The 15,263-nt window shown below is 36.9% G+C and overlaps 1 protein-coding gene across 1 annotated transcript in view; it reads right to left on the bottom strand.

Annotated features, from left to right (window-relative positions):
• The window catches only part of LOC306851647 (zinc finger and BTB domain-containing protein 16-A-like), a 57,201-nt gene that overhangs the window by 15,694 nt on the left and 26,244 nt on the right, over nucleotides 1–15,263 (bottom strand). The gene's annotated exons all lie outside the window — the stretch shown is intronic.

Genomic DNA, 15,263 nt, shown 5'->3' with positions numbered 1-15,263 from the left:
GAAGAGAGAGAGGACCCACCTGTCCCATAAAGCAATGACGAGAAAACAAAAATAGCATTGAACTCTGTAAAATAATCTCCAGATGAGATTGAGTTGAAATGTTTCTTACATAAATTCTGATTATACTGTTGTGTGGATGTACATAATTTTGTACAAACAGGTAACGATATGCCAGTTTTGCCCCCCCCCCCCCATTTTTCTTTTAAATGCCCCAGTTAATACTTAAAAACACTCAAGTTAGTTTATTACTTAGGCTTAATCTTAAACATGATTAAAAGTAATTGCAATGCAAGCCAACACCACTAATGAAGAAAAACTCATCATCTATTAACCATTTAGTCTAAACATGGAGCTCAAAAAGCTATGAAGCCATGTTTTTCGCTGTTGTGTCTTGCTTATGTAGAATTAATGAAGATACACTCTCTTGAAGATAACACATTAATCATAAAGCACGCTTTAAAAATTCATATAAAGTACCAGCTCCTATTTCACATGCAGAGCCAGAGCCACCTTCCCACATCGCACCTGAACTTTAATGTCAAAACTTCGTTTAAACAGATTAAACTGCATTATCCGGCGAAGAACATCTTCGCTTCTTAAAACGAAAATACACAAGAAGCCAAGGCCGACTGTTCTGCCCCAATATCATTTACAATGGAGAGAGAGGCTGCATGCATCTCGCCGATTCTTACAAATCCCCTTTAATCAGATATGAGAGGAACAGAGACGCGAGCGAGGGGGGAGGATGAGCATTAGTAAACACGAGGCTGTTCGGTGCCTCATTGGCATTCGAGTGGGGTTAGAGTGCTGCATTTAAAATGCTGCCTGATGAGGACTACAAAATCAAACCATTTGTTACCACTATTGAAGAACCTGCAGGCAACAGGCAATTAAATTGGAATTAGTGCAGGGAGATCAGATACAGATGATTCACACACAGAGAGGGGGAGCTGTCAAAGCCCGAGTTTCATTTCGTTTGGAGGGGACAAATACTTTAAGAGTAAACACATTTATCCCTCTGGCTTGCAAGCTCACCAGCCGCCGCGAATATAACTCTGCCATGATTCCGAACTGGATACGATTTACTAACATGAATTGTAAATACAAGAAACAAACATGCGTCTCAAAAACAGAATAAACACATCATCATTGGAATGACTGCACTGGCTCCAAATCAAAGCTGCAGTGTAGCATTTTTACAGCACCAAATGAGAAAATAAATGTCCCCTTTCTGCCACAGTTCGGACCCAAGGCGCTCTAATATACCTGGAATTGGCATTCCCATCATGTCAATGGCAGTTGCTCTGCTGGAGCATGCAGATTTGGATGTATATGGCTGGATTTCTGCCAGCTTTGCTTCATTGACAATTTGGAAGTTTGTTTTCAGTGAATCACCTGAGATGTAAATGTCATGTGAAAGACAACAGAATATTCTGTGTCTGAAAAAAAAAAAGGAAAACTGTTTATTTTTGCCTGAATGACACATTTATCATTAGACTACTATGAAAAATATGCATTTTATTATTTCCATAAAATTAGATTTTAAAACAATAATATTATAATAAAGAAATAATGTCTTATTTCAATATTGTTAAATATTATTACAATTTAAAACAAACAATCTCTCTTTGAGTATATTATCAAATTCAATTTATTTCTGTAATGGCAAAGCTGAATTTTCAGTCTTCGGTGTTCAGTGCACTTGATCGTTAAGAAATCATTCTAATATGCTGATTTGAGGCAAAAAAAACCAATTTTTTGTCACTTACAAAAACAGAGCTGCTTAATATTTTTATACAATTTTTTTTGTTTTTTGTTTTTAATATTTCTTTATATACACGTGCATCTTAAAAAAATTATAATATCGTGAAAGTTTTTTTTTTTTCATTTTTTTGTAACATTTCAAAAGTGAAACTTTCATATATTCTGGATTCATTATATGTAAAGTAAAACATTTCAAAAGTTTTTTGATTAGAGCTTACAGCTCATGAAAGTAAAAAATCCAGCATCTCAAAATATTAGAATATTTACATTTGAGATTCATTAAATTACCATCCCTACAGTATAAATACTGGGTATCTCTTGTTCTTTGAAACCACAATAATGTAGTTTCTGACTTGGCAATGGTCCAGAAAACGATCATTGACACCCTCCACAAAGAGGGTAAGTCACAGAAGGTCATTTCTGAAAGGGCTGGCTGTTCAAGGAGTGCTGTATCAAAGCATATTAAATGCAAAGTTGATGAAGGAAGAAATTGGGTAAGAAAAGGTGCACAAGCAACAGGGATGACCGCAAGCTTTAGAATACTGTCAAGCAAAGCTGATTCAAACACTTGGGAGAGCTTCACAAGGAGTGGACTGAAGCTGAAGTCAGTGCATCAAGAGTCACCACGCTCAGACGTCTTCAGGAAAAGAAGCATCTTACCTGGGCTAAGGAGAAAAAGAACTGGAAAGTTTCATTTCATTTGAAAATCAAGGTCTGGAGTCTGGAGGAAGACTGGAGAGGCACAAACAGTCCAGTGTGAAGTTTCCAAAGTCAGGGATGATTTGGGGTGCCGTGACGTCTGCTGGTGTTGGTCCATTGTGTTTTATCAAGTCCAAAGTCAATGCAACCATCTACCTGGAGATTTTGGAGCATTTTATGCTTCCATCTGCTGACAAGCTTTATGGAGATGCTGATTAACTTTTCCAGCAGGACTTTAACACCTGCCCATAGCGCCAAAACCACTTCCAAGTGGTTTGCTGACCATGATATTACTGTACTTGATTGTCCAGCCAACATGCCTGACCTGAACCCCATTTGGAATCTATGGGATATTTTCAAGAGAAAGATGAGAAACAGTCGATCCAACAATGCAGACGAGCTGAAGGCTCAATAGTGCCTCAGCAGAGCCACAAGTTGATCGCTTCCATGCCACACCTCACTGATGCTGTCATTTGTGCTAAAGGAGCCCCGACCAAGTACTGAGTGCATAAATGAACATACTTTAAAGAATTTGTTTTGCAAATCCTTTTTTGATTGATCTTAGGAAATATTCTTATATTTTTAAATACTGGATTTTTGACTTCCATGAGCTGTAAGCTCTAATTATCAAAATAAAATAAAAAAACTACAAAAAACAAACAAACAAACAAAAAAATATTTTGAAATGTTTTACTTTACATGTAATGAATCTAGAATATATGAAAGTTTCACTTTGTGAAATGTTACAAAAAATAACTTTTTCACGATATTCAAATTTTTTGAGATGCACCTATATATACATACATACATATCTTATTATCAGTGACAATATATATATATGTATATATGTATTTTTTCAGAACTAGTGAATTTTTTCTTTTTAATATTTCTTCAAAAAAATATACACAAAATACACACACACACACACACACAAATATACATCTATATATGTAAAAATCTAATAATTAATGAATTATAAAAAAACATAAAAATGACAATGACAAAACACTAACACCCCTGGATCTCTCTGTCTCTTTTGTATCTTGCTGCGTACATCATGTGTTCACATGATCCTTCATCTGTCCTTACCCCCCCTTCTCACTTTCTCAAGGATTTCATTTACAGACGTCAAACCGCTGACCGCTCGTACTTGTTAATAATAGTTAGAACAAGGAAAAAGCCCTGTGTGACTCTGCAAACAGTTGTGCCTAAAGCCCCTGCACTAGAAAGCATTGTACCTACTGGTATAATTTATTCGGCAGGCCATCTGGACAGTGAGGGGACAATCAGGCTTAGAGTATGAATGACCTGCTCTATTGTTTACACGTCCACAGGTCCACCTCTTACTCGGCTAATCTGTGTGACTCCTCGGGCTTTTAAAGCGCACTGCTGCTGAGGTGGCTTTTCCACGACACAAAAGACTCTCAGCAGTCCCTCATTAAGATTGTGTCCTAACTTATTCTGCTGTCGGAGGTGCATGGCTAATCATTAAAGACTCAAATCGCACACAATTACTGGACAATTAATAAATAGCTTGCGGAAAAAGATCAGAATTGTGATGAGAGACTGCCTGAATGGAATTACGCTTGAATAAAGTTGAATCTTAAATGCATGTGATTCAGTAAATATAGCACAACAGAACTGATTTGAAAGAGAGAGAGAGAGATAAACAATGTGTGGTACTGAACATATATACAGAAACATTCATGACCTCATCTCATGTAAAGGTGAAAGAATCTTCTGAAATGCATTACGAAGGTCAATGAAGGTCTCTGAGACAGAGAGGTTCAGAAAAAAATGTATATAGAGAGAGCGAGAGTGAGAAAAGAGAAGTGTACAGCACTATGGAATGTCAGTTTCATTCAGAACAAGCCTCTCCTTTCACAACACTTAATGAGGGTCAGGGCACAGAAAAAGGTGTTGGCAGGAGTTTCAAACCTGTGTGGAACTGAGCTGAAGCCTTTGGTTTATACACTATAAACGATGCATGATACGTTAAGCATTAGGATACTTATTGAGTTAAGACATTTGCTTGCCCTGACAACATTTTCACTGGCCTTCATGTACAAAAAGTGCATTATAATTTTAATACAATAACAATCATTAAATCATAAATTAAAATAAAATAAAACTAAAATTAAATACATAACTTATAATAATAAATACATTCTAAAATAAAATAAAATAAGTAATGATTTATTTATTTTATTTATTATTTAAATTATTTACTATAACTATAATTAATTATTATCACAATATTAGCTGATTTGTCTACAACTATAGCATGCATTATTGGGATTCTCACAATATACAATACAAACAATAATAAAATAAATTATAGAATAAAAAAAAAAATAATTAAATTAAATATTACCATTTTTAAAAAGATTTTTCCAAAATTATAACAGCTCATTATCGGAAGATTAACTTAGCAAGTTTTGCAATACAAACAATAATAAATTAAACTGTAAAACAATAATATAAAATAAAATGACCATTTAAACAGATTTTTCCAAAACTATAACAAATAATTATTAACAAATATTAGTTAGCAATTTCCGGTAACACTTTATTTTAAGTTGTCCTTGCTACAGGTCACATGTACTTACTATTATAATAACAATAAATTATGCATAATTACATGCAAGTAACCCTAAGCCAAACCCTAACCATATAGAAAGTACATGTAGTTAATTAATATTACTCAGTACTTAAATGTGTAATTACAATGTAACAAGGACACCCTAAAATAAAGTGTAACCCATTTTTCACATTAAAGTGGCCCTATTATGAATTTTTGAAAATGACCTTTCCTGCAGTGTGTAACACAGCTCTAAGTGAATGAAACATCCTGCAAAGTTTTAAATCTGAAAGTGCACCGTGTATAAAGTTATTGTCTCTCAAAAGAAAGAGTCGACTCTGAATCGTTGAAACGAGTCGTTTTTAAAAGGAATCCCAAGCCATTTCAAGTTGACGTCAACATGAAACATTAGCATATTGTATGGACCGCCCACTTGTTGCGCGCACAGACCTGGGAAAACTTCATTTTCGCGTTGATCTGAATGAAAATGCAAATTAATTCTTTCACACTAGGTGCCGCTTTTGGCACGGTAAAAGCTCACAAACACTGCTTTAAATGAAATCGACCAATCACTGCAGATTAGCGTGACGCAAAGAAGGGGTTTGGAAAAATAAATCGTTAAACTAATCATTTGGGAGTCGTTGAGCAAATAAAGTAAAACTATATGCATATTACAAGAAAATGAAAGAGTTTTTTGACCTTGCATGCATGTCAACCTGTTGTTAGGGACTCCCAAAACCAAAATATGAACCTTTCATAACCCATAATAGGGGCCCTATTTAAATCAGTGATAGATATCTAAATGTGTATGTTTGCAAGGTATAACAACACATGTAACATGATGATGTATTGTAAGAGTGTCAGGGCTCGATAACTGACTTGAAGCTTTCTCACACTGACTCCAGTCTCACTGTTGAGCTCTGTAATGAACTGAATACATATAAAATATGAGGAAAACATCAAGCAAAGAAGTTGTTTAATGAAATGTTTAATTTATTAATTCTATATGAGTGCATAATTATTGAGGAATGCTTCTATGTTTTGTCTGAGAGGTGGTGGCATTTGCTAAGTGTCACGGTAAAGGCCAGCAGGGGGCGCACTGTGTAACAACAACTAATGACGCAGACGGTTTCCTCAAATGACCCCTTCTCACAGCACTCACATACATAAACCCGTAGGTGTGAGTCACCATCTTAATGAGCAACATTTATACATTTTTGCATCTGACCTCATTACCGTTTCCATCCAATGAGAATCAAGAATGCTTGATACTGCTCTGCACATTAAGATAAGCAGTTTAATGACATTATAGAATGATTCAGATGCAGCCTTTTAATTATATGGCCCCTAATTAAAGAAGTACATCAAATATAAAACTACTGGAGTGGATAACACAGCCTATTAAACTACAGAGGAGTGTACAGAAGGCCATATGTATTTGTCTTTTATCAGTCCATAAATCAATACACCTCAAAGCTGTTGTATTGACACAACAGGCTGTTTCTCACCCCCATTGGATCGTCCTACCAATTAAGCCTTTTTTAAAAAGTTGCTGAGACCTTTTCAGAGCGGTAGAAAATTAATTCCTAATTGACGTGCTGCCTCCCCCATTTTTCCCAGGCTGAATAGAGCCGGTAGCTGAAGGGAAACTGTACAATAGAGAGTGGATTTGCCTTTCACACTGGTCAGTTGACCCCTTGACACCCGATGACTACAAAGTTGTGAATTAGAATAAAGGCCAGAGATTTAATCCAATTCCCACAGTGCTAGTAAGCGGAGTGCGAGATCACCAAACTTTTCTAGGAACCAAAGGCAGGTTTGTGTAACATTTTAGGAAGGAATTCAAAACTCTCCGAATGATTCAGACCTCAACCTACAAGTCTTAGAGAAGCAGTGTGTTCAATATATGAAATGACTATGATGAAACAAATTCTTAGCACATTCCATAAGATGACAACACATCGCATGATACCTGTCAATAACATGTTCAGGTCATATTTCAGTTTGCATGTTGACATTATTTTCATGACAATGAAGTACGCTCAGTGCCTCCCACTTGTGAACAACATGATGCAAAAGAAAAATTGCTGTATTGCAAAATATGTTTAACTTTATTATTATTATTGAAACATGCTTCGAAACATGCTACCTGTTTCTGATGCAGAAAAGCTAGTTCATGCATTCATGACCTCTAGACTGGACTATTGTAATGCACTACTAGGTGGTAGTCCTGCATCTTCAATAAACAAGCTACAGATAGTCCAAAATGCAGCGGCTAGAGTTCTTACCAGGTCAAGAAAATATGATCATATTACCCCAATTTTACAGTCTCTGCACTGGCTACCTATTCAGTTCCGTATCATTTACAAAATATTATTACTTGCCTATAAGGCCCTAAATGGTTTAGCTCCTGCGTACCTAACTTGTTAACATCCCGTGGTAACTAGAAATTACAGAAGCTTCAGTCTGGATCCTTAAATGATCTGAGATGACCGGACACCTGAGAAAAGATGATGCCAACCCCTCAGAGGACCTCAGAGGATGCCAACGCTCAGACAACATACAGAATTACCAAATTTTGCCATAAGTTAAATACATTAAGGTTCTGCAAGATATAAATATATTGTGGAAACTTAATTTCCTGTAGAGCTGCTTTGCAATGATTTGTATTGTAAAAAGCGCTATACAAATAAACTTGAACTTGAAACTTGAACTTTAATTCATGTTTACTACTACTATAATTTATGTTAAATTATGTATAAATATAAATATGAAGAGTTTATTTGCAAAAACATAACTTTTTTTAATTTTCAAAAAACATGTTTTTTATTATTTTATTATGTTAACATGTTTTTATTGTGTTAGTTTTTTTTAGTTATCTTTTAACCGAGTGAAAATAACCCAACTGCAGTTTGATTGAGATTAACTGGAATGCACAATGAAAAAACATGATTTCTGAGAATTGTTCAAATGGAGTTATCTGTTTATGCAAATGAACCCTTCATATATATATATTGTGAACCCTTCATATATATATATTGTGACGAGTCGGCTGCCTCCCCCCTGTCCATCACCACCCCGTCCCGTATTCGCCGCCCTTCACCAGGCTCCCGACGGGAGTGGGTGTGTGAGAGAGGAGGGGCGCTGAACACGCAGGGCTGGCGGCGTGTGATGAGGCGCACCTGACGTGAATGGAGCCTCATCACCGCCGCCGTTTAAACGCCGAGCGCGCCTCTCCTCGAGAGACCGGTCTCTTCCCGTGCATGCACACTGGTGTCCTCGTGGGTCCAGGAAGGGAGCGTCGAGGAGGACTGCCGCACCCGTTAGGCGGCTGACGGGCTAGGATGCCGAGCCGCCGAGTCCCCCAGAAGTGCCGGGATCCCGAAGATGGACGAAGCCGCGCCAGAGACGCCGCCGCCACTCGCTCCCGGCCCCGAGAGGGGAGCGCGTGCGGCCACCGGACTCCGCCCCTTCCCTGGACCCTTCCCTCCTGAACACTGCCCTCCTGCACAGCCCCGCAGCACGACGAGGACACCAGATCCCCGTTTATTTTGGACACTTTCCCCCCTTTGGACACTTTATTTAAAAATATTGTTTAATAAAAACCTCTCCGAGGCTTGACGCCACGCCCACTGTGTCTGTCGTTGGCTCCTCCCGCCACAATATATATATATATATATATATATATATATATATATATATATATATATATACACACACACATTAATAATACTGAGAATTACAAGAAGATTCAAAATATTCAGACATAATGGATGAGAATTTAAATGTTAAAATGCAAATAAACTCGTAGATAAATATATTTTTTCTTATATAATGAAAGACATATTTTACATTCTTTTTACTTCAGAATCTCATGTTTAATTGAATGCCATTTCTTTGTACTTGTGAAATTTAATATCAAGTTTTGAGTGAAAATTGTTTCAAAAATTATCTTTTTTTTATTTATTTTTTTTTAAACTTTTTTCTATTTTGGGGTGAAATGTGACCTGGATATGTTCATGACAGGTTTTGTGAAAAGTACAAAGGAAATGCTCTTTATGGTGGTTCAGTTCATCAAGACACATGAAAGAAGTCAATGCTTTTATATGCTCAACATTATATGCTTTTATATCAAACAGGTTACATGATGTAGCCATTGACTTGGCTACTCTAGTCAGTGAATATAAAGCTTACTTGAATAGAAAGCAATGTTTGGTAAAAAAAAAAGACCACAGTGAGAAGGAGATGTAAACATGACAGCTATGTAAACAAGCACAACAAATACATCTAATCTCTTTATCTCAGAACAAACTGGGTAGATTCACCTGTTCTGAGCTAATTCTGTGAACAGGAGGTTCTTTCTGATAAAGACACAGAGACATATTGTGAAATCCTGTTTCTTTTGTGGCCAAAGGAAAGGAATCTGGTTGGTTTTGTGAGCGAGACTGAATCATTACATAATATCCGAGTGAAAACGATGAACCTCAGGTATCTATATCAAGATATTAATTTTCATATATCTTGAAAAAGAATCTAAAGAGGATTTATTTCACCAAAATCAAACATCTATGTTTCCAAGCAACAAGAAGAGAGTTGAAGTGTTAATCCCAGCATCCACAAACAAGTCACTTTTAGGTTTTAGAGTCTATAAAAAAAACAATTCCCACCCTGAGATTCAGTCTTATTTACATTGTAAACGACACAAAAGACTGCAGTTTAATTCAGCTCTTCTTAAAGGTCTCAGCAAACATCTCCAGAATCTAATTACATACTAACTACCTCAACTACTAACTTTTGAATAGAGACACTGGCAATATAGTAATCCTGCTGCTCTGACTCTCTCGCTCGTGAAAGCTCACGGACACAGGAATCACAGCCAGAGAGATGAACGTGAATATGTGCTTTTCCAAACAATGAGCGTCTTAGCAAAAACTGTGGACACCCTGCAATGCCAGGAGCGTTTTATTCTGCCTCCTGACGGGCCGAAAGGACTTCATCTCTTTGCATTGAAGTTATAGCACAATAGGAATTAGTCACTGTGTGATGAAGGGGCATGCTGGGAAATCTGCAGCACCACTGAGACAATCAGTCTTCGTGGAGCTGGTGGGGGGTACAGGCTTGCCAAGGTCTGGCCAATACAACGTGTTTAGTTACAGTCAGGTCATTGTAGAAAAATCTATTTTACAAAGGTCTATATCAATGAATACACCTTCAATATTTGCACAAAATCAGCTTTTTTTAAGTTTACTAAGGCCACATACAAAGTTTTGGGAATGGCAACCATATTCAAATCCACTAAATTATGAATCTCTGTGTGTACAGAGAATAGGATTTACTCTTGAACTCACAATGGCTCATTTTGTGTTTGAACAAGAAACAAAGATGCCACAGACATTCAAATTGCTTGGTCTTAACTATTTTTACAGAATCACTGTGTGAGAGTACTGATCAGTTCAATTCATGAACAAATCATTTAGGTTTTGTGAACAATACCAACTGATTAATTGGAATGATTCAAGTCAGAAGAAGAATTTGCTCACAAATTGACATGGAGCACATTTGTGATACCTTGCTAGTTCTTACCAAAGATTTCCATCAACATTTACTGAGCCTCACACAACATGCATAAAAAAAACAGATAGTGGGAATGAGAGGGAAAAAAAATGAGGGAACAAATTAGTAAATCTTGGAACCAAATTCATAATTTATGGAGATCTAGTTTTTTACTCTGCATGTCATGTGCGAGGCTCCATAACTTTTGATGGAATATACGGAATATACGAGTGTAACATACAAGTGGTCCATGATTTTGATATGTGAGCAAATCATTCTTCTGAGAATCTTTTTAATGAATCATATAATACAGTTCATTTGTTTATGAATTGGATTGGAATATAAAGCAAATGTCATATTGACCTTTCATGATCATTTTTATGATGCTTTTGTGTCTTAAATGAAGATTTGAAAGCTTCAGTCTCTATTCATTTTCATGGAAAAGAGCAGTCAGAATATTCTTCAAAAATTGACCTTTTTCATTCCACGCAAGAAAGAAGGTCATACATGTTTGGAACGATTCTAAGAACCACAGTGTGCATGTGTCCAAGGAAAACAAATGCGTTATCATATGGAGCCGCTGTAAATGATTCCTTTAAAACGCATCAGTGTCACATGAGCTCAAATGCATTTTACTAAATATAACCGGGTAGATTGGTGTGTGTGGATGACTCTGACACATGGGCTATACCTCAGATGACCCCGGCGAGTCGCTCGACTGCAAAGTGAGAGGCAGACGGGCCAATCTAGCAAAGTAAGGAAGGGTCTGCTTAATAATTAACGCAACAAGAGATACATTGCTCTTGTTTAACCGCTGTTTATTCTGTGGGCCAGATCACTGAAGTCACAATGTGTTCCCGGTGAGTAATTCCACTGTGCCCTCACCCCAACTGTAAATGCAAGACACTTCCTGTGCCGCGAGATGAGCGCAATGGAGGAGTTTTAGGAAATCTGACGTCATAAGCACATAAGACAGATGGACGAGCGGTCGCCCCTCAGGCCAAAATCGTTTAAAGGCAAATCGCTTCTATTCCGGTCCTGAATAAAACCTCTTTAATAACATTTTATTTCTGCTCTGTGAAGGATGCGATAAAGCGCCGTCGGGAGGGGAGAAGAGGAAAAGAAAGCTGTGATGTGCTGGCCTGCTTTCCAGCCTGCCTGCCAGTGCATCGGTCCTGAGACACTAGTGAGTTTTATTTTAGGAGGCTTTTAAGTAGGTCAGCGCTCTAGTAGGTCTCGTCTATGACAGCACAGCGGCTGAGTGTAAACAACAGCGCATGATGTTGTTTGTCTCTCGCTCTGTCCTGGCACCAAATGCCACCAGCTTCCCCCCTTCAGCCGCCCCTGTCCCACGGGTCTCTCGCAATCCTCTTTTCCATTTACAACTCTAAAAACCTCAAAAAACCAAGCCGTTCACCTCTGACATTCTTACATATGCTGGCATTCTAAGACAGTCGTGTTGCTTAAAGCCTGAGTCAGAATTAATACTCAAATGTAAGAAAAAACTGGCTAGGAAAAATAAAACAAAAGTTACTCCTCAGTTGGCTGCTTTATGAAATGAGGACATCTGACCCTTGGATAAAGTAACTCACTTGAGTAATAACAATAAAAATCAAACCATCCAGTAAAAATAAAATAAAATTAAATTAAAATCAGGACCATGTTGGTTGGTTTTTCATACTGTGAATATTCATGTTTCATACTATGCTTAAATTCACTTGCAGCATTCATACAGATTTTATTGATTCATTTTTAAATTTATTTAAACAAAATAGTATAGAATTTTATTAATGGGCACTTATTATTGTTAATAAAATAAAAAAAGAAAGAAAAAGAGCAGAACTGACCCTCTATTTTTATTTATTTATTAAATTAAAATTAACAATCAGAAGTTTATATAGGATGCCTGGTTTTTTATTTGTTTGGAAAATTTAGGAAAAAATGAAAGAACAGAACAAAGGGTTGAGACGTTTTTCAAAGCTACTTTTAATTCTGTAATTAATTTGATTAAAAACTTGAATCAATTTATTGCCCTATATATTTTTAGAAAAAAATTATGTGAAAATGTTTCATGGCAGGTAAAAATTTCTGGCAGGTAAATTTCTCAATTCCCATGCCTAGAAATGAATTTTGTTCCCAGGAATGAATGCAGTTAAGAAATGGCTACTTCAAATTAAAACAAAGCCCTAGATTTCATACAGGAAGGCTATCTTGGCTCCATAGAAGCCAGGGCAGAAATTTAAAATTCTTGCTTGGTTAAGTCCAGAAACTGTATGTAAGAGATTACAACATCTCTCACTTTGCCCTGAGTGAGTGATGGCCAGAGCCCAGCGGTAAAAAGGCCTCTCAAAATGGATGAGGTATGTTCTCCCCTCCTCTCTACTAAATGTGCTGCCAAACTGAAACGGAGAGCGGGATGTTTACAAGTTTGGGAGAGAAGGTATAAAATTCTGGGCATCGTTAACACCACCTCTATGTCGACATGCATTAAGTATTTATACAGTGTGTGCCACAGCAAGTTACAGTTACATGCCAACATTTTAGAGAGGGTTATCGTCTTTCTCCCTGCGGAACACAGGTGACAGATATTGCACCCTCATTGTAGTAGAATCATAACCTACTGTAAAAAATAATACAAATATATTACAGAATCCTGGTTCGGATCCAACAGAAATTCAGAGACTTTATGAACTGGCTGCCATGGAAACATTTAGCACCTCAAATCCACGCAGATGACAAAAGTATGGCACCTTGTTTTAATTAGGACTCAACCTTTATATAGACTCAACATGTGGATCATTAGCCCCATGAAACGCTTTTATACCCAGAGAGCAAATTAATTAGTGCAGTCTGGAATACCTGTTACAGACTGCATTCTCTGACGCCAGTCTCATAAGCCAATAAGTAACAGAAGTACATAAGGTAGAAATAGGACGAGTTATAGAGATTAGTTATAGTTATTGGAATGAAGTGACCGGGAAAATGCTTGGACATTAACAAACACTTACAAACTAATTGAATTGGATAAAGTATAAAAACAATTGGCACTCCAGTGTTTCTCAGAACTAATTTCTCTTTACTTTTTATCATTTCAAATATAACAAACTTCTTTTTGTATGAAAAATATTTTGATTGAAAAGTGTGCTTGAGTTTTCTTTATGTACAATAAATGATTGTTTTTTTGTATTTTTTGCTGCAACATTGAGACATTTTTCATCATGTCTCAAGTGTCCAGATTCTTTATGGGATCACTGTTCATAGATTCAGGGACATTTGTGGCATTTTTTCCACTTTTATTGATATAAACAGAGGACTGAAGACAGTAAAGATGCAGGAATGAGATTAGGAAATGCCTCGTATGGCTATGTCTGTTAAGCCCCAGAAGTATCATTACATACCAATCACACATTCTTTTCAAGTCTGAATAGTTTTCTTTGAATTGACTGAAATTTAAGTTGTTATTCTTTCTAGTGAGCTGTTAACCTGAGAGCAGCTGTGACCAGATCACTTATTCATGGAGACGAACTAATAAAACAAATCAGTTCAACCCCTGAATGAATCATTCAGCTTGATTTGTGAACTGAATCAGCTGGTTTATTGGAACTGGATCAAAAGAATGATACTCTCATGTGATCCAGTTCTTGAATCTTGAATCACTGAATCAAAGATCCAGTAGACATTTTTAATCATGGTGCAAGTGTCTAAGATCTTCTTTCTGTGACTGCTCTATACACAGTAGATTCAGGGACATTTGTGGTAGTCTGAATAGCATTCTGTGTAGAACAGACTAGAATTTAAGTCGTTGTTCCCTCTAGCGAGCTGCTAACACGAGAACCGCTGTGACCGAATCATTGATTCAGTGAGGGTTCACTCATGAATGAATCAGTTCGTTGAATTAATCATTTCAGCCTGATTTGTGAACTGAATCAGCTGGTTTATTGAAACTGAATGACTTGCTCACGTATACAGTACTTGAATCTTGAATCACTGAATCAAAGATCCAGTTGCAATGGTTCTCAGGTTAACAGCTCACTGTAGTGGGTTGATTTTTTTTGTTATCTAGTTTAATCATGGCTTAAGTGTCCAAGTTCTTTCTGGAACTGCTGTATATACAGGAGATTTAGAAACATATGTAGCATTTACTTTTCACTTCTATGATAGAAATAGTGGAGCGAGAACAGGAAATATGATCAACAAATGTCAAAAACTGAATTCAAGGTTCATATGACTATTTAGGCCCCAAAACTGACAAAAAACCCATCACACATTCTTTTTGAGTGTGAATTGCTTTCTGTGTAGAACAGACTGAAATTTAAGTCGTCATTCCTATCAGTGAGCTGTTTCCCAAGAACTGCTGTTCAGTGAGGGTTCACTCATGAACGAATAAGTTCAATACATGAATGAATAATTTCAGCTTGATTTGTGAACCAAATCAGCTATTTCATTGAAACTGGATGAAAAGAATGATTTGTTCAATTTATCCAGCTCTCAAATTCAACTCACTGAATCAAAGATCCAGTTGCAGTGGTTCTCGAGTTAACAGCTCACTGGAGGGGAAGATGACTTGGATCATGTCTGGCTGTTCCTCACACAAAGCTATCACATGGCCTCTGAAGACTTGTAACATAACACATGAAAAAAACAACAGGTTAAGTAAACAATGACA

This window comes from Barbus barbus, assembly GCF_936440315.1.
Source record: "Barbus barbus genome assembly, chromosome: 31".
NCBI lineage: Eukaryota > Metazoa > Chordata > Actinopteri > Cypriniformes > Cyprinidae > Barbus > Barbus barbus.
Note: the sequence above shows the minus strand (reverse complement) of the source record. Positions and strands in the feature narration are given on the sequence as shown.